This window comes from Pelobates fuscus, chromosome 8 (assembly GCF_036172605.1).
Source record: "Pelobates fuscus isolate aPelFus1 chromosome 8, aPelFus1.pri, whole genome shotgun sequence".
NCBI lineage: Eukaryota > Metazoa > Chordata > Amphibia > Anura > Pelobatidae > Pelobates > Pelobates fuscus.
The window spans coordinates 5,148,221-5,166,918 of NC_086324.1; positions in this window are offsets into that span (position 1 = coordinate 5,148,221).

Genomic DNA, 18,698 nt, shown 5'->3' on the forward strand with positions numbered 1-18,698 from the left:
GCTCCCACTGGAAGGCTATCCCAGGTATCTACTACCCTTTCTATATCACTGTTAGCTGCTCCCGCTGGAAGGCTATTCCAGTTGTATACTACCCTTTCTCTATCACTGTTACTGCTCCCACTGGAAGGCTATTCCAGGTATCTACTACCCTTTCTCTATCACTGTTACTGCTCCCACTGGAAGGCTATTCCAGGTATCTACTACCCTTTCTATATCACTGTTACTGCTCCCACTGGAAGGCTATTCCTGGTATCTACTACCCTTTCTATATCACAGTTACTGCTCCCACTGGAAGGCTATTCCAGGTATCTACTACCCTTTCTATATCACTGTTACTGCTCCCACTGGAAGGCTATTCCTGGTATCTACTACCCTTTCTATATCACTGTTACTGCTCCCACTGGAAGGCTATTCCTGGTATCTACTACCCTTTCTATATCACTGTTACCGCTGCCACTGGAAGGCTATTCCAGGTATCTACTACCCTTTCTATATCACTGTTACCGCTCCCACTGGAAGGCTATTCCAGGTATCTACTACCCTTTCTATATCACTGTTACCACTCCCACTGGAAGGCTATACCAGGTATCTACTACTCTTTCTATATCACTGTTACCGCTCCCACTGGAAGGCTATTCCAGGTATCTACTACCCTTTCTATATCACTGTTACCACTCCCACTGGAAGGCTATACCAGGTATCTACTACCCTTTCTATATCACTGTTACTGCTCCCACTGGAAGGCTATTCCTGGTATCTACTACCTTTTCTATATCACTGTTACTGCTTCCACTGGAAGGCTATTCCAGATATCTACTACCCTTTCTCTTCACTGTTACTGCTCCCACTGGAAGGCTATTCCAGGTATCTACCACCCTTTCTATATCACTGTTACTGCTCCCACTTGAAGACTATTCCTAGTATCTACTACCCTTTCTATATCACTGTTACTGCTCCCACTGGAAGGCTGTTCCTGGTATCTACTACCCTTTCTATGTCACTGCTCCCACTGGATGGCTATTCCAGGTATCTACTACCCTTTCTATATCACTGTTACTGCTCCCACTTGAAGGCTATTCCAGGTATCTACTACCCTTTCTATATCACTGTTACTGCTCCCACTGGAAGGCTATTCCAGGTATCTACTACCCTTTCTATATCACTGTTACTGCTCCCACTTGAAGGCTATTCCAGGTATCTACTACCCTTTCTATATCACTGTTACTGCTCCCACTGGAAGGCTATTCCAGGTATCTACTACCCTTTCTATATCACTGTTACTGCTCCCACTGGGAGGCTATTCCCGGTATCTACTACCCTTTCTATATCACTGTTACTGCTCCCACTGGAAGGCTATTCCAGGTATCTACTACCCTTTCTATATCACTGTTACTGCTCCCACTTGAAGGCTATTCCAGGTATCTACTACCCTTTCTATATCACGGTTACTGCTCCCACTGGAAGGCTATTCCAGGTATCTACTACCCTTTCTATATCACTGTTACTGCTCCCACTGGAAGGCTATTCCAGGTATCTACTACCCTTTCTATATCACTGTTACTGCTCCCACTGGACGGCTATTCCAGGTATCTACTACCCTTTCTATATCACTGTTACTGCTCCCACTGGATGGCTATTCCAGGTATCTTACTACCCTTTCTATATCACTGTTACTGCTCACACTGGATGGCTATTCCAGGTATCTACTACCCTTTCTATATCACTGTTACTGCTCCCACTGGAAGGCTATTCCAGGTATCTACTACCCTTTCTATATCACTCTTACTGCTCCCACTGGAAGGCTGTTCCAGGTATCTACTACCCTTTCTATATCACTGTTACTGCTCCCACTGGAAGGCTATTCCAGGTATCTACTACCCTTTCTATATCACTCTTACTGCTCCCACTGGAAGGCTGTTCCAGGTATCTACTACCCTTTCTATATCACTGTTACTGCTCCCACTGGAAGGCTATTCCCGGTATCTACTACCCTTTCTATATCACTGTTACTGCTCCCACTGGAAGGTTATTCCAGGTATCTACTACCCTTTCTATATCACTGTTACTGCTCCCACTGGAAGGCTATTCCAGGTATCTACTACCCTTTCTATATCACTGTTACTGCTCCCACTGGAAGGCTATTCCCGGTATCTACTACCCTTTCTATATCACTGTTACTGCTCCCACTGGAAGGTTATTCCAGGTATCTACTACCCTTTCTATATCACTGTTACTGCTCCCACTGGAAGGCTATTCCAGGTATCTACTACCCTTTCTATTTCACTGTTACTGCTCCCACTGGAAGGCTATTCCAGGTATCTACTACCCTTTCTATATCACTGTTACTGCTCCCACTGGAAGGCTATTCCAGGTATCTACTACCCTTTCTATATCACTGTTACTGCTCCCACTGGAAGGCTATTCCCGGTATCTACTACCCTTTCTATATCACTGTTACTGCTCCCACTGGAAGGCTATTCCAGGTATCTACTACCCTTTCTATATCACTCTTACTGCTCTCACTGGAAGGCTGTTCCAGGTATCTACTACCCTTTCTATATCACTGTTACTGCTCCCACTGGAAGGCTATTCCCGGTATCTACTACCCTTTCTATATCACTGTTACTGCTCCCACTGGAAGGTTATTCCAGGTATCTACTACCCTTTCTATATCACTGTTACTGCTCCCACTGGAAGGCTATTCCAGGTATCTACTACCCTTTCTATATCACTGTTACTGCTCCCACTGGAAGGCTATTCCAGGTATCTACTACCCTTTCTATATCACTGTTACTGCTCCCACTGGAAGGCTATTCCAGGTATCTACTACCCTTTCTATATCACTGTTACTGCTCCCACTGGAAGGCTATTCCAGGTATCTACTACCCTTTCTATATCACTGTTACTGCTCCCACTGGAAGGCTATTCCAGGTATCTACTACCCTTTCTATATCACTGTTACTGCTCCCACTGGAAGGCTATTCCATGTATCTACTACCCTTTCTATATCACTGTTACTGCTCCCACTGGAAGGCTATTCCTGGTATCTACTACCCTTTCTATGTCACTGCTCCCACTGGAAGGCTATTCCAGGTATCTACTACCCTTTCTATATCACTCTTACTGCTCTCACTGGAAGGCTGTTCCAGGTATCTACTACCCTTTCTATATCACTGTTACTGCTCCCACTGGAAGTCTATTCCCGGTATCTACTACCCTTTCTATATCACTGTTACTGCTCCCACTGGAAGGTTATTCCAGGTATCTACTACCCTTTCTATATCACTGTTACTGCTCCCACTGGAAGGCTATTCCAGGTATCTACTACCCTTTCTATATCACTGTTACCGCTGCCACTGGATGGCTATTCCTGGTATCTACTACCCTTTCTATGTCACTGCTCCCACTGGAAGGTTATTCCTGGTATCTACTACCCTTTCTATATCACTGTTACCGCTGCCACTGGAAGGCTGTTCCCGGTATCTACTACCCTTTCTATGTCACTGCTCCCACTGGAAGGCTATTCCAGGTATTTACTACCCTTTCTATATCACTGTTACTGCTCCCACTGGAAGGCTATTCCAGGTATCTACTACCCTTTCTATATCACTGTTACTGCTCCCACTGGAAGGCTATTCCAGGTATCTACTACCCTTTCTATATCACTGTTACTGCTCCCACTGGAAGGCTATTCCAGGTATCTACTACCCTTTCTATATCACTGTTACTGCTCCCACTGGAAGGCTATTCCTGGTATCTACTACCCTTTCTATATCACTGTTACTGCTCCCACTGGAAGGCTATTCCAGGTATCTACTACCCTTTCTATATCACTGTTACTGCTTCCACTGGAAGGCTATTCCAGGTATCTACTACCCTTTCTATATCACTGTTACTGCTCCCACTGGAAGGCTATTCCAGGTATCTACTACCCTTTCTATATCACTGTTACTTCTCCCACTGGAAGGCTATTCCAGGTATCTACTACCCTTTCTATATCACTGTTACTGCTCCCACTGGAAGGCTATTCCAGGTATCTACTACCCTTTCTATATCACTGTTACCGCTGCCACTGGAAGGCTATTCCTGGTATCTACTACCCTTTCTATGTCACTGCTTCCACTGGAAGGTTATTCCTAGTATCTACTACCCTTTCTATATCACTGTTACTGCTCCCACTGGAAGGCTATTCCAGGTATCTACTACCCTTTCTATATCACTGTTACTGCTCCCACTGGAAGGCTATTCCCGGTATCTACTACCCTTTCTATATCACTGTTACTGCTCCCACTGGAAGGCTATTCCAGGTATCTACTACCCTTTCTATATCACTCTTACTGCTCCCACTGGAAGGCTGTTCCAGGTATCTACTACCCTTTCTATATCACTGTTACTGCTCCCACTGGAAGGCTATTCCCGGTATCTACTACCCTTTCTATATCACTGTTACTGCTCCCACTGGAAGGTTATTCCAGGTATCTACTACCCTTTCTATATCACTGTTACTGCTCCCACTGGAAGGCTATTCCAGGTATCTACTACCCTTTCTATATCACTGTTACTGCTCCCACTGGAAGGCTATTCCAGGTATCTACTACCCTTTCTATATCACTGTTACTGCTCCCACTGGACGGCTATTCCAGGTATCTACTACCCTTTCTATATCACTGTTACTGCTCCCACTGGAGGCTATACCAGGTATCTACTACCCTTTCTATATCACTGTTACTGCTCCCACTGGATGGCTATTCCTGGTATCTACTACCCTTTCTATATCACTGTTACCGCTGCCACTGGAAGGCTATTCCTGGTATCTACTACCCTTTCTATGTCACTGCTCCCACTGGAAGGTTATTCCTGGTATCTACTACCCTTTCTATATCACTGTTACCGCTCCGACTGGAAGGCTGTTCCCGGTATCTACTACCCTTTCTATGTCACTGCTCCCACTGGAAGGCTATTCCAGGTATCTACTACCCTTTCTATATCACAGTTACTGCTCCCACTGAAAGGCTGTTCCCGGTATCTACTCCCCTTTCTATATCACTGTTACTGCTCCCACTGGATGGCTATTCCTGGTATCTACTACCCTTTCTATATCACTGTTACTGCTCCCACTGGATGGCTATTCCTGGTATCTACTACCCTTTCTATATCACTGTTACCGCTGCCACTGGAAGGCTATTCCTGGTATCTACTACCCTTTCTATGTCACTGCTCCCACTGGAAGGTTATTCCTGGTATCTACTACCCTTTCTATATCACTGTTACCGCTCCCACTGGAAGGCTGTTCCCGGTATCTACTACCCTTTCTATGTCACTGCTTCCACTGGAAGGCTATTCCAGGTATCTACTACCCTTTCTATATCACTGTTACTGCTCCCACTGGATGGCCATTCCTGGTATCTACTACAAGTTGACTTGGAGAATTTCTTCTAAAATACGCTATTTTGGCGTTAAACATGAAATTCAGTTTGAAATCCCAGCAATTTTAATTTTAGTGAACTGTATCCGATTTCCTGATTGTGATGTTTTGTTTCAATGTTACTATGTGGAGTTTAAGTCCGTTCCCAGGAGTTATCCTGAGTGTAAGAATAGTGGGAGTAGCAGTTTGTTCATGTATCTCACAAAGGATAGGAGGAACGGGGATTAACTCTGTCATTGCTGCAATGCACTTAACAGTGTTGGAAAGCGATAAAAAAAGCCTTTTAACACTCACCTCCTCTGACGTCTGCAATTGGCGGGTGGGAGGGGGGGGCCTAATGCCCATGTACAGCGGGCTTTAATGGTACATTAGGCCTTTCCCGTAGAGAATCAGTGAATCAGTGCTTTCCTATGCGGTTTGCTAGGCAATGCGCATTGTCTACGTTTTGTTACACATCCTAACGCAAAGTGTGAGGACGTCCAGTGGCGTTTCACAGAGTCTAACGCCAGGAAGCGCCTCTAGTGCTTGGTAGACAGCCACTAGGTGCAGTCTCAAACCTTAATTGAAACATTGCAGTTTCTCTAAATGAGATGAAGTGATCTGGATCCTACAGTGTCCCTTTAAAGACCTGTGATTACATCGCTTTATTAGCAACCTCCTGGGATGGCAGTGTTCTTTTGGGGTTAATTAATCATTCTTATTGTTTAAGGTGCAGTTCCATTTGCTCAACCCCCTCCAATTATAGATGATCGATGTATTTATTAACACTACTGAAAATTGCTGCCTGCCACAAGAAGCTTCATTTATTTTATATATATTTATATATCTATTATATCTACAATTATACACATTTTATACGCTGCAGGTTTAGAATATCACTATGCACAGTCTAATTGCAGTAAGTGGGACTGCACCTTTAAATCTATTCCCCCTGTCTGTGTTCATGTGACCAAGTCTATACACTGTCTTAACCCCTTCAGTGCTGCACTGCAATCCGGACAGATTTTTTTTTGCCATTGTTGCTTCCCCTGCTCACCTGTGAAAGGGTTAATATTTGATGAAATTTTGATTCTCATCATGGGATCTTCTGAAATAAAATGTCCATTTGTAGAGATTGGATTATTTTTATACTGTTTTGTGGATTTAAATCTGACGTTCTAGTCAGCGCAATAAAGATTTGATAAAAGACTCTGGAGTAATTATTATTTTATGTGTTGCATCAATTTATGGCATTCATACGAATAGCATCATAGGCATGTACGTAAAGTCACCGTAAATAAAATATCCAACATTTTATTCAGAAAAATTCTCAAATCAGGAGCTATTTTATCTTTCCCAACATGTAGAATGTACTTTACTTTAAAGGACTATTCTATCAGCGCGAGCGCATGCAGTAGTGGTTATGGTGCAAGGAGTGCCCTGGCTTCCCCCAATCTCAGTCAAATCTATGACTTCTCACCCAGGATCCACCAGGTGCTGCTTAATGCTCTAAGCTCTGTGATTGGCTGAGAACATCAGCCAATGAGCAGGTCCTGTACTTACCTCACAAGATCTAACAGGCGCTCTTCACTCTCAGTATCAGAAGGGGAGTAGCAGGAATCAGCGCCAAGCAGACCCCAGGTAAGAACTCCATTCCTTACATTGGGGAGAGACAGGGCACTCAGAAACCATAAATCTCTTTATTTTGGAATAACAGTCCCGTAGAGGGGATATGATAACATTATACAATTATATCCGGGGCCAATAAAAACCATTATCCGGAAATCTATTCACAAACCGGACTTTACATAGGACACGAGGTCACACATTTAGACTGGAAGAAAGGAGATTTCGTCTAAGGCAAATGAACGTTTTTTACAGTCAGAATAATAAGGATGTGGAATTCTCTGCCTGAAGAAGTGGTTTTATCAGAGCCCATACAGATGTTTAAAGGGACACTATAGTCACCCAGACCACTTCAGCTCAATGAAGTGGTCTGGGTGCCAGATCCCTCAGGTTTTAACCCTTTAGATGCAAACATAGCAGCTTCAGAGAAACTGCTATATTTACATAGCAGGGTTAATCCAGCCTCTAGTGGCTGTCTTCCGGACAGCCACTAGAGGCGCATCTGCGACGCTGAAGGGAAGCATTTCGCCTCCATCACGCACAGCGTCCATAGGAAAGCATTGAAAAATGCTTTCCTATGGACACTTTGAATGAGCGCACGGCACTTGGCCCGAATGCTCATTCGGCTCCAGTGACGTCAAACAGGGAGCTGACGTCGGTGGGGGAGGAGAGGTCACCAGCGCCGAGGGAGCCCGATGCTAGATTAAGGGAAGTAGCTGAAGGGGTTTTAACCCTTTCATTGCCAAGGGAGGGGGACCCTGAGGGTGGGGGGCACCCTCGGGGCACTATAGTGTCAGGGAAACCGCTTTGTTTTCCTGACACTATAGTGATCCTTTAAACAGCAACAGGATTAATCTGACTGCCATTCTGGGGTCAAGAAGGGATTTTTTTCCTAGTTTGTTTCAAAATTGGAAGTGCTTCAGACTGGGTTTTTTTTGCCTTCTTTTGGATCAACAGCAAAAACCAAATGCGAGGAAGGCTGATGGACGCAAGTCTCTTTTCAGCTATGTAACTATAACCACTACGCACACTCTTCGAACTGTTTTAAATTTGGTAATATGTGTATCATATAAATCAGATTCCTATTTACTACTACTTACATGGGGGGTGGGGGCAGGGCACTCCTGGCTGTGCTTAGTAGTGGTTATGGTGCTTGGAGTGCTTATATTTTTCACTCCTAGAAATCACAGTTTTCTTTTAATTTATGTGAACAGAAATATTGTTATTCTTATCCTTGTTTTAAAACCTTGTGCTGAACTTCCAGAAGGCTGTCCTGTCTGATTATGGCGGCAGTACGGCTGTTGTTAGCTTGGAGTCCGGTGACTCTTTCCTTTATAAGAGCCCCAGCCAAGTTGGCATTATCTCATTAAATGACCGCTACAATGAAGCGTAAAAGGTGATAAAGTTTTACTGTGTCCCGTTCACCAACATCCACTCCCAAGACGGGGCTTAATATCATACTCAGAAAAACATGTAACACAAAATTAAAAACAAGGATCTCTAACAGCCATCTGAGGAGTGCCCAGTGAAGTTATCACTAGGCTGTAATGTAAACACTGCATTTTCTCTGAAAAGACAGTGTTTACAGCAAAAAGCCTGAATGTAATGATTCTACTCACCAGAACAAATTCAATAAGCTGTAGTTGTTCTGGTGACTGTCGTGTCACTTTAACCTTAGATGTAGGCAAACATTCAGATAGGTGGCTCATATTATTACATTTTATTGGAGAGAGGAGGCTCGGTGTTCGGTAAGAATAAACGCCCAAACGAAAGACAAACTGAGACTACTCCCGAAGCTATATGTTCGGTATTTTATATGCTACTTCGAATCCCTGAAGCAGACCGACCACACAGCCTGATATCCTGGAACTCTTTTCGGACAGTAATTTTGTGTGCGGTCGGTTAAAATAAGACCTCCATGGAAATCCCGAACCCCTGAACTGATCTGGGTGATTTTTGGATATGACTTTTATAGAATTTCCATGAGTTTTAGGGGTACTTCTGGGGTTTTATAAAATATGTGTTTTTTCCTGCCTGAAGATAATTGAGTTAATACAGTATCTGACTCAATTATCTCCCAGGCAGAGAGGAGGGATTGTATGTTTGTATATGGGAGTGTCATACGTTTAAACACCGTTATCATTGGTCTGTAACTTTATACTGTAGTTCCCAACAAGGTTCATGTGGGAGTACACGTTGCATGGGGATTGTCATAAAGGGCCAAGTGTGGCTACCAATAAATCAGTTCCTGCCTACCCTCAACATGAGTCTCATCTCATATGTGGGGGGGAACAACTGTATCTACCCTGGGGATTGCTATATCACTATACTCCCCTGGGAATATAATCACTTGCTCTTATAAGAGCAGTTCCTGCTACGCTTTCTGGAGTATGAGAGGTCTGCCCACTGGAAGCTGGATCCTGGTCTTTGTTCCAGGGTGGGTGGAGGACGGCGAGACCCCAGTCAAGCTGTAACGCTGTAAGTGGGGACTACAGTGCTGATGGTGTCTGGTGGAGTGCTTGGAACCCTCGCTGAGCCCTATGAGGATCGATTGGCGGAGGCACCCAGTCGGGGTGCCAGGCAGTCCGTCACAAGGCCCTTTTGTGAGCCGATCATAGTACGTTTTATATCACTTTATCTTTGAATCCACTGGCATTACATAGTTAACGTTCCCAGATCAATAGGTATGACTGCCCCAAAAGCAGCCCATGGATATGGGGAATAAAACAGTCTCCTAGAATCTGGCCAGTTATTCAAGGGACACAACTCTTCCTAGTTATAAACCCCCTATAAATAAAACCCTCAGCTCACAGGCTGAATTCGCAGGACATTTCTGCAGTGTATTGTGTATCTCTGTTTGCAGCTTCAGATAGTTTGCTCTAAACAGGGAGTCTGGGGACTTAGTTAGTTTTATGCCAAGGAAGGTCAGGTGGTCCTGTCTCCAATCAAAGGGGAAGACCGTTTTAAGTCTTTCTGTCGTACGGTCGTCAATGCCTACTCCCATCGCCTGGGTCTTAGTGATGTTAAGTTTGTAATATGAGTGTGTGCTGGATTGTTGTATTTCACTCTGTGGGTGGGGAAGGGAGATGGACGGTTGGGAAAGAGTCAGTAGGACATCGTCGGCGAATAGGTTGAGTTTGCATTCTTTGTCTCCTATCTGTATGCCGTGTATCTTTGGATTTTTCCTAATTGACTCTGCTAGTGGTTCTAATGCTAATACATACAGGAGTGGAGAGAGGGGGCATTCCTGTTGTGTACTGTTCGTGATGCTAAACGGCTCTGACTGGAATCCCGAGGTCATAACTGATGCGTTTGGGTGGCTGTATACAGATTTGATAGCTGTCATGAAGTCTTGGGGGAAGTCGAATTTGCTGAATACTGCTTCTAAAAATTGCCAATACATTCTGTCGAACACTTTTTCCGCCTCTAGCAATATTAACAGGCCCTGTTTTTTGTCTTTGTGTATTGTGTTTAAAAGGTCGATCACTTTTCTAGTGTTGTCCAGACCTTGTTGTCCGTATAAAGCCCACTTGGTCATCTGATGATATGGAGGGTAAAATGGTTTTGAGCCACGTGGCTCGAATTTTGGCATATAGCTTGGCGTCCGAATTTAGAAGCGAAATTGGCCAAATGTTTTTGCAGGAAATGGGAGGTTTGTCCAATTTGGGGAGTGTGATTACTCTGGCCGAGAGGAATTCAGTTGGGAATGAACCCGTTTGTGTTGCATGGGTGAATGTCTTGCATGCGAGAATTTTGCGTAGTATGCGTTTGTGTATCCGTCAGGGCCAGGGGCTTACCCTTTGGGCAGGAATTTCATACCCTTTATTATTTCTTCCTCTGTAATTAGGGCTGCTAATCTTTGCTTTTGTGTTTCCGGTAAGGGGATATCCGCTAGATAGTCCTTTATCCCTGATGCTTTTGGGCATTTAGTGTCTGGGTCGTCTTTAAGATTGTACAGTCTGCTGTAGTAGTCCGCAAATTCAGTACAGATTTGTTGCTGCAGTAATAGTTTTTGGCCCTTTCTATTTATATGTGCTATTTGTGTTTGTTGTTGTCTATCTTTCAGTTGCTGAGCCATTCGTTTGCTCGCCTTATTACCCTGTACATATGTGGTTGCTTTCATTCTGTTCAGCATATAACCGAATTTCATCAGTTGTGTCTCCTTTATCTTATTTTGGAGGATGTTTATTTTGGATTTTATGTCTGCGGAGGGTGTGGACCGATTAACCTTGTGTATTTTGTCGAGTTCAGCTTTCCACTGTGTAATATTTTATGTTGCCTGTTTCCTTAGGTAAGAGGCTCTGCTAATCAAGGGGCCCCTTGCCTCTGCCATATGTGCCATCCAAAGCGTGTGTGGGTTTTGGACCGAGTTTTCATTCGTATCAAAGTATTGTTTAAATTCTGTTTCTAGATGCGTGCTGAAGTGTGGGTCTTTGAGCAGGCTCTCATTGAGGCGCCACTGGCTTCTTTATTTGTAATAGTAGGTGTTTGTGAGTGTAAAGGTAACCGGTGTGTGGTCTGATCATCCTGTAGGGGTGTTGTCGCAGTTCATCACTCTGGTCATGGTGGAATCATGCATGAGGAACCCATCTATTCTCCAGCATGTGTACTATGAGTATGTGCACTTTGGAGTGGTGGGTGTTTTCTCTGTCCTCTGGGTGTAATGATCTCCAGACGTCTCGCAATCCATATCAAGCAAGTGTGGTGGCAAGGGCCTTGTTTTGTTTCCTAAGTGTGTTGTGACGGAGCTCCTGTACTCTGACCGAGTACCTCCGCCCAGTCCGCTTCCTAGGACCCTGGAATACTTCAGCCCCAGTTGCCGAAACTTGACTGGGGTCCTTGTGGAGCTTTTCCACCCAACCAGGCTGCAGCTCTTCTTCCAGGCAGGTATCGTCCCCACTACCTCATACACTGCAACCCTGCTTCCAGGCATGGATCGTCCCTTGTGCCTATTCATCTGCAGCTTTCAGTGAACTGATTGACTGTTATGCTTCCTATGGATTTGGAGTGGAACTCAACTGCAGAATAGTGTTTGAGGAAGTGATGAGAGTATAGGTCGATGGGGAGGTTCCTGTAGACTTAAGGAACACAATATAGAGATAGTTTGATGAGAAGAGTTCATGTAGCTTTAAGGAACACGACATGCAGAATAAGTTATTGAGGAGAGTTCCTGTAGCTTTAAGGATTGCAATATGAAGATAGTTTGTTGAGACGAGTTCCTGTAGCTTTAAGGAATACAATAAGAAGGTAGTTCGTTGAGACAAGTTCCTGTAGCTTTAAGGAATACAATAAGAAGGTAGTTCGTTGAGACAAGTTCCTGTAGCTTTAAGGAATGCAATAAGAAGGTAGTTTGTTGAGACGAGTTCCTGTAGCTTTAAGGAATACAATAAGAAAGTAGTTCGTTGAGACAAGTTCCTGTAGCTTTAAAGAATACAATAAAAATGCAGTTTGTTGAAACGAGTTCCTGTAGCTTTAGGAATACAAAAAGAACATAGTTTGTTGAGACGAGTTCCTGTAGCTTTAAGGAATACAATAAGAAGGTAGTTAATTGAGACGAGTTCCTGTAGCTTTAGGAATACAATAAGAAGGTAGTTCATTGAGACGAGTTCCTGTGGCTTTAGGAATACAATAAGAAGGTAGTTCGTTGAGACGAGTTCCTGTAGATTTAGGAATACAATAAGAAGGTAGTTCATTGAGACGAGTTCCTGTAGATTTAGGAATACAATAAGAAGGTAGTTCGTTGAGACGAGTTCCTGTAGATTTAGGAATACAATAAGAAGGTAGTTCATTGAGACGAGTTCCTGTAGATTTAGGAATACAATAAGAAGGTAGTTCGTTGAGACGAGTTCCTGTAGATTTAGGAATACAATAAGAAGGTAGTTAGTTGAGACGAGTTCCTGTAGATTTAGGAATACAATAAGAAGGTAGTTCATTGAGACGAGTTCCTGTGGCTTTAGGAATACAATAAGAAGGTAGTTCGTTGAGACGAGTTCCTGTAGCTTTAAGGAATACAATAAGAAGGTAGTTCGTTGAGACGAGTTCCTGTAGATTTAGGAATACAATAAGAAGGTAGTTTGTTGAGACGAGTTCTTGTAGCTTTAAGGAACCCGAGTAGGAATTAGCGTCTTGTATTGTAATACAGAGAGGATGCAGAGGAGTAATCTGAGAGGATAAGTTCATGTATGAATTACAGAGATGGCTTTTCCATAGTACTCAGACGGCACGGAAGGACATTGAGGTGCCAGTAGAAAGGAATAGTCCAATATTTACTTGCCGTAAGTTGGGGGTTTAAACAAGAGTATTTCAAAGGTAATACGAGTCAAGGTAAGGAAAATGGAGGTCAGCGGTTTAAACAGTTCAGGTTCGGTACACGTAGTCAGTAGATTAGCGTGATAGTTTGTAGCCGGTCAGAAGACGGGAAGCTTCAAAATAATCAAGCACTTTGAATCTGGCACGGTTCCTCTAAGTAGCGTGAGGAAGCCGTGTCAGAGAAGGGCTTGTGTCATTGGTCCATGAACCCGAAAGTGTCGGATATCGGCAAGGCCGCTAGTTAAGTTCTTGTCAGGATCGGGACAGGGATCCAACACGCAGAGTCCAAACAGTAGAAAGGTACGTGTACCGGGCCTTAGAATGGCCGGACTAACGTACAGAGAATGATAGAGAATGGTCAGAGACAAGCCGAGGTCGAGGGAACGAGAAGACAGGTAAGCGAGAGACAAGCCGGGTCAGAGGGATAACAGAGATAAGCAGAATAGTACAACAAGCCGGGTCAGAACCAAAGAGAATACTAGAATACAAGAGCACTGAGTGACTAGACAAGCTAGAACCACGACAGGGCAATGAGCTGAAGAGAGAAGCAAGCTTAAATACCCTGACTCCGGAGAGTAGACACGCCTCCGACAAGTCCTGATTTGATATCGGACAATTGAGTGACAGGTCACTCGGGATTGGCGTCATGACGTCACGTACTGAGCGTCATGTTAGAAAAGGAAGCGGATCCCTCGCGGCCAGCGTTTAAGTGACTGGATGGACCGCGAGGAACGGGGGAAACAGCTCGTCTAGACGGATGAACGACTAAGTCTCTACCTCTCTCAGAGGTAGAGACCTCAGGTACCCTGACAGTACCCCCCCTCTCAGAAACGCCCACCGGGCGGAAGGAACCGGGACGAGATGGAAAGCGGGAGTGAAACGCCCTGCGGAGGCGAGGGGCATGAACATCCTCCTGAGGTACCCAACTCCTCTCCTCAGGACCATATCCCTTCCAGTTGACTAGATATTGTAGCTTCCCCCGGGAGACTCGGGAATCGATAATGGAGTTGACCTCGTACTCCTCCTGACCCTCCACCTGAACTGAACGAGGTGAGGAAACCGTAGAGGAAAATCTGTTGCAAATTAGCGGTTTCAGCAAAGACACATGGAAGGAGTTGGGGATGCGTAAGGCAGATGGCAGAGCTAGGCGATACGCAACCGGGTTGATACGAGTCAGAACCCTGTAAGGACCTATGTAACGAGGAGCAAACTTCATAGAGGGAACTTTTAAACGAATGTTCTTAGTACTCAACCATACTCTATCCCCAGGAACAAAAACTGGAGCCGCCCTTCTGTGCTTATCAGCGTGTTTTTTGAACAACATAGAATTATGCAGGAGAATTTGACGAGTCTGATCCCACAACTTCTTCAGATTGGCGACATGATCATCAACCGACGGTACTCCTTGGGAAGAAGAGACCGAAGGAAAAATGGAAGGATGAAAGCCATAGTTCATGAAGAAGGGGCTAGAACGAGTAGAATCACAAACGAGATTATTGTGTGCGAACTCCGCCCAAGGAATCAAACCGACCCAATCATCCTGGTGTTCGAAAACAAAGCAGCGCAGATATTGTTCAATCTTTTGATTGGTACGTTCAGCAGCCCCGTTAGACTGGGGGTGATAGGCAGAGGAAAAGTTCAATTTGATGCCTAATTGAGAACAGAAGGATCTCCAGAAACGTGAGACAAATTGAGAACCTCTATCAGAAACAATTTCAGAAGGTATCCCATGTAAGCGAAAAACCTCTCTCGCGAAAATCTCCGCCAATTCAGGAGAAGTCGGGAGTTTAGGTAACGGCACAAAATGAGCCATCTTAGTAAATCTATCAACCACCGTGAGAATAACAGTCTGTCTCTTGGAAGGAGGCAAATCCACAATAAAGTCCATGGCCAAGCAGGACCATGGTTTCTCAGGAATGTCCAAAGGGTGTAATAGACCACATGGCGATGTGTGAGGCTGTTTAGTCTTGGTACAAATCTCACAAGCTCCGATGAACTCCTTAATATCCTTTCGTAAGGAAGGCCACCAGAAATCCTTGGAGATCAGGGAATAAGTCTTGCGAATGCCAGGATGACCAGCCACCTTACTTTCGTGGAAACACTGTAAGAGCTCCAATTGGAGTTCAGGAGGAACAAAGTTTCTTCCCTCAGGAGTCTGTCCAGGTGCCAGATGTTGTGAATTCATGATCTGGGCAAGCAACGGAGAATGGATTTTGAGACTTGTGTTAGCAATAATATTGCATTTAGGTACAATAGAGGACAGAACCGGTTCAGATGAAGCAGAAGGTTCATATTGGCGAGATAGGGCATCGGCTTTAGAATTTTTCGAACCAGGCCTATAAGTGAGAACGTAATTGAAATGGGTGAGGAATAACGACCAACGAGCTTGCCTGGAGGACAAACGCTTGGCCTCTCCAATATAGGACAAGTTCTTGTGATCCGTCAAAATAGTAACAGGATGTAATGTCCCTTCCAATAAATGTCTCCATTCTTTTAAAGCCTTGATAACAGCTAGTAGTTCTCTGTCACCAATGTCATATCTGCTCTCAGCACCAGACAATTTTTTAGAAAAAAATCCACATGGGTGTAACGGTTTATCCACACCTAGCCTTTGGGATAGGATAGCACCTATGCCAGTCTCCGAGGCGTCAACCTCAAGTAGGAAAGGAAGAGTGGTATTGGGGTGAACTAAAATTGGGGCGGAAGCAAAAAGCTCCTTGAGAGTTTTGAAAGCAAGGAGAGCTTCCTTAGACCAATTCTTAGTATCAGCCCCCTGTTTGGTCATATTGGTAATGGGCGCAATAATAGAAGAATAACCCTTAATAAAGCGCCTATAATAATTGGAGAACCCAATAAATCTCTGAACGGCCTTAAGACCCTTGGGTAGAGGCCAATCTAGAATGGACTGGAGTTTATCCGGGTCCATCTTAAATCCCTCCCCAGAGATCACATAACCGAGGAAGTTTACTTGGGATTGATCGAAACTACATTTCTCCAATTTGCAGTACAGACCATGTTGAAGAAGTTTGTGCAAAACCCTTCTGACTTGTTCGTGGTGAGTCTCAATCTCTCTAGAATGTATGAGTATATCGTCCAGGCATACAATAACACACTCATGCTGAAATTCCCTAAGAACCTCATTTATCAGATCCTGGAATACAGCCGGTGCATTACATAACCCAAAAGGCATAACTGTATATTCATAGTGACCGTATCGAGTATTGAACGCCGTCATCCACTCGTGTCCCTGCTGGACTCTCACCAAGTTATATGCCCCTCTGAGATCTAACTTGGTGAAAATGTTAGAACCCTTTAAACTATCAAAGAGTTCGGTAATCAAAGGAATGGGATAAGCATTCCTAATGGTTATCTTGTTCAAACCTCGATAATCAATACAAGGCCTAAGTGTACCATCCTTCTTTTTAACAAAAAAGAATCCAGCCCCGGCAGGGGAGGAGGATCTCCTAATGAATCCCTTGTCTAAATTCTCGTGAATATACTCCTCTAGAACTGAATTCTCTTTAGTAGATAACGGGTATACATGACCCCTGGGAGGCATAGTACCAGGAAGTAGGTTAATCTTGCAGTCAAAGGATCTGTGTGGAGGTAAGGTATCGGCTCTCTTTTTATCAAATACTGCCTTTAAATCCAGGTACTGAGGCGGTATTTGTGTCTCTGTAGGATTAGAGGAGTTAGCCGACGTGTTAGCCAGGCAAAGAGGCGAGACCCTCCGCAAACATTTCTCTTGACAATTGTGACCCCATGAGACTATCTCCCCTAACTCCCAATCAATGATAGGGTTATGTCTCTTTAACCAGGAGTACCCCAGGACTATGGGAATAGAAGGAGAGGAAATGATCAACAGGGATAGGTCTTCCTCATGCAAGATACCAACAGTTAAATTAACAGGTATGGTCTCACGGAAAATAACGAGAGATAAAAGAAATTAAATCCTCCAAATTCTCAGGGAGCTCTCTAGTAGCGACCTCGTCAAGGATTACATCTGATAACCCATTTAAAAATACGTCTATATAAGCCTGTTCGTTCCACTTAACTTCTGCCGCCAAGGATCTGAACTCTAGTGCATAATCCACAAGTGTTCGATTTTCCTGTCTAAGGCGCAACAGTAATCTAGCTGCATTGACCTTCCTACCAGGGGGGTCAAAAGTTCTTTTAAAAGCAGCTACAAAGGCATTATAGTTATACACTAACGGGTTATCATTCTCCCATAAAGGATTAGCCCATCTCAGAGCCTTCTCAATGAGTAACGTAACAATAAATCCAACCTTCGCTCTATCTGTAGGATAGGAGCGGGGTTGTAATTCGAAATGGATGCTGATCTGGTTCAAAAAGCCACGACACTTCTCAGGAGAACCGCCATAACGTACTGGTGGAGTAATACGAGAAGAAGCACCTACAGTAGCTACTTCTAGACCTGAACTTACAGGAGAGATCGAAGGAGTACGTGTCTCCTCTGGTGGGTTACTAGCACGAGACAATAGCGCCTGTAGTGCTAGGGCCATCTGATCCATCCTGTGTTCCATGGCATCAAACCTGGGGTCGGAAGAACCAAGCTGACTGTTTGTACCTGCAGGATCCATTGGCCCTGTCGTAATGTCAGGATCGGGACAGGGATCCAACACGCAGAGTCCAAACAGTAGAAAGGTACGTGTACCGGGCCTTAGAATGGCCGGACTAACGTACAGAGAATGATAGAGAATGGTCAGAGACAAGCCGAGGTCGAGGGAACGAGAAGACAGGTAAGCGAGAGACAAGCCGGGTCAGAGGGATAACAGAGATAAGCAGAATAGTACAACAAGCCGGGTCAGAACCAAAGAGAATACTAGAATACAAGAGCACTGAGTGACTAGACAAGCTAGAACCACGACAGGGCAATGAGCTGAAGAGAGAAGCAAGCTTAAATACCCTGACTCCGGAGAGTAGACACGCCTCCGACAAGTCCTGATTTGATATCGGACAATTGAGTGACAGGTCACTCGGGATTGGCGTCATGACGTCACGTACTGAGCGTCATGTTAGAAAAGGAAGCGGATCCCTCGCGGCCAGCGTTTAAGTGACTGGATGGACCGCGAGGAACGGGGGAAACGGCTCGTCTAGACGGATGAACGACTAAGTCTCTACCTCTCTCAGAGGTAGAGACCTCAGGTACCCTGACAGTTCTGACATTGACCTAACGGGTCGATTGGTATTCTTTTAGCAGAGCGTAGTTCCACTATATATTAACGCTAGCTACTATCTGCCGGGGGGGGTTAAAGAAGTCAGGTCTGGCGTGCAGGTCCCACAGTAGCCTTCGACCCATCCGCCTCAGGCTCTTAGTCATGACCCTGTGCTATTCTCA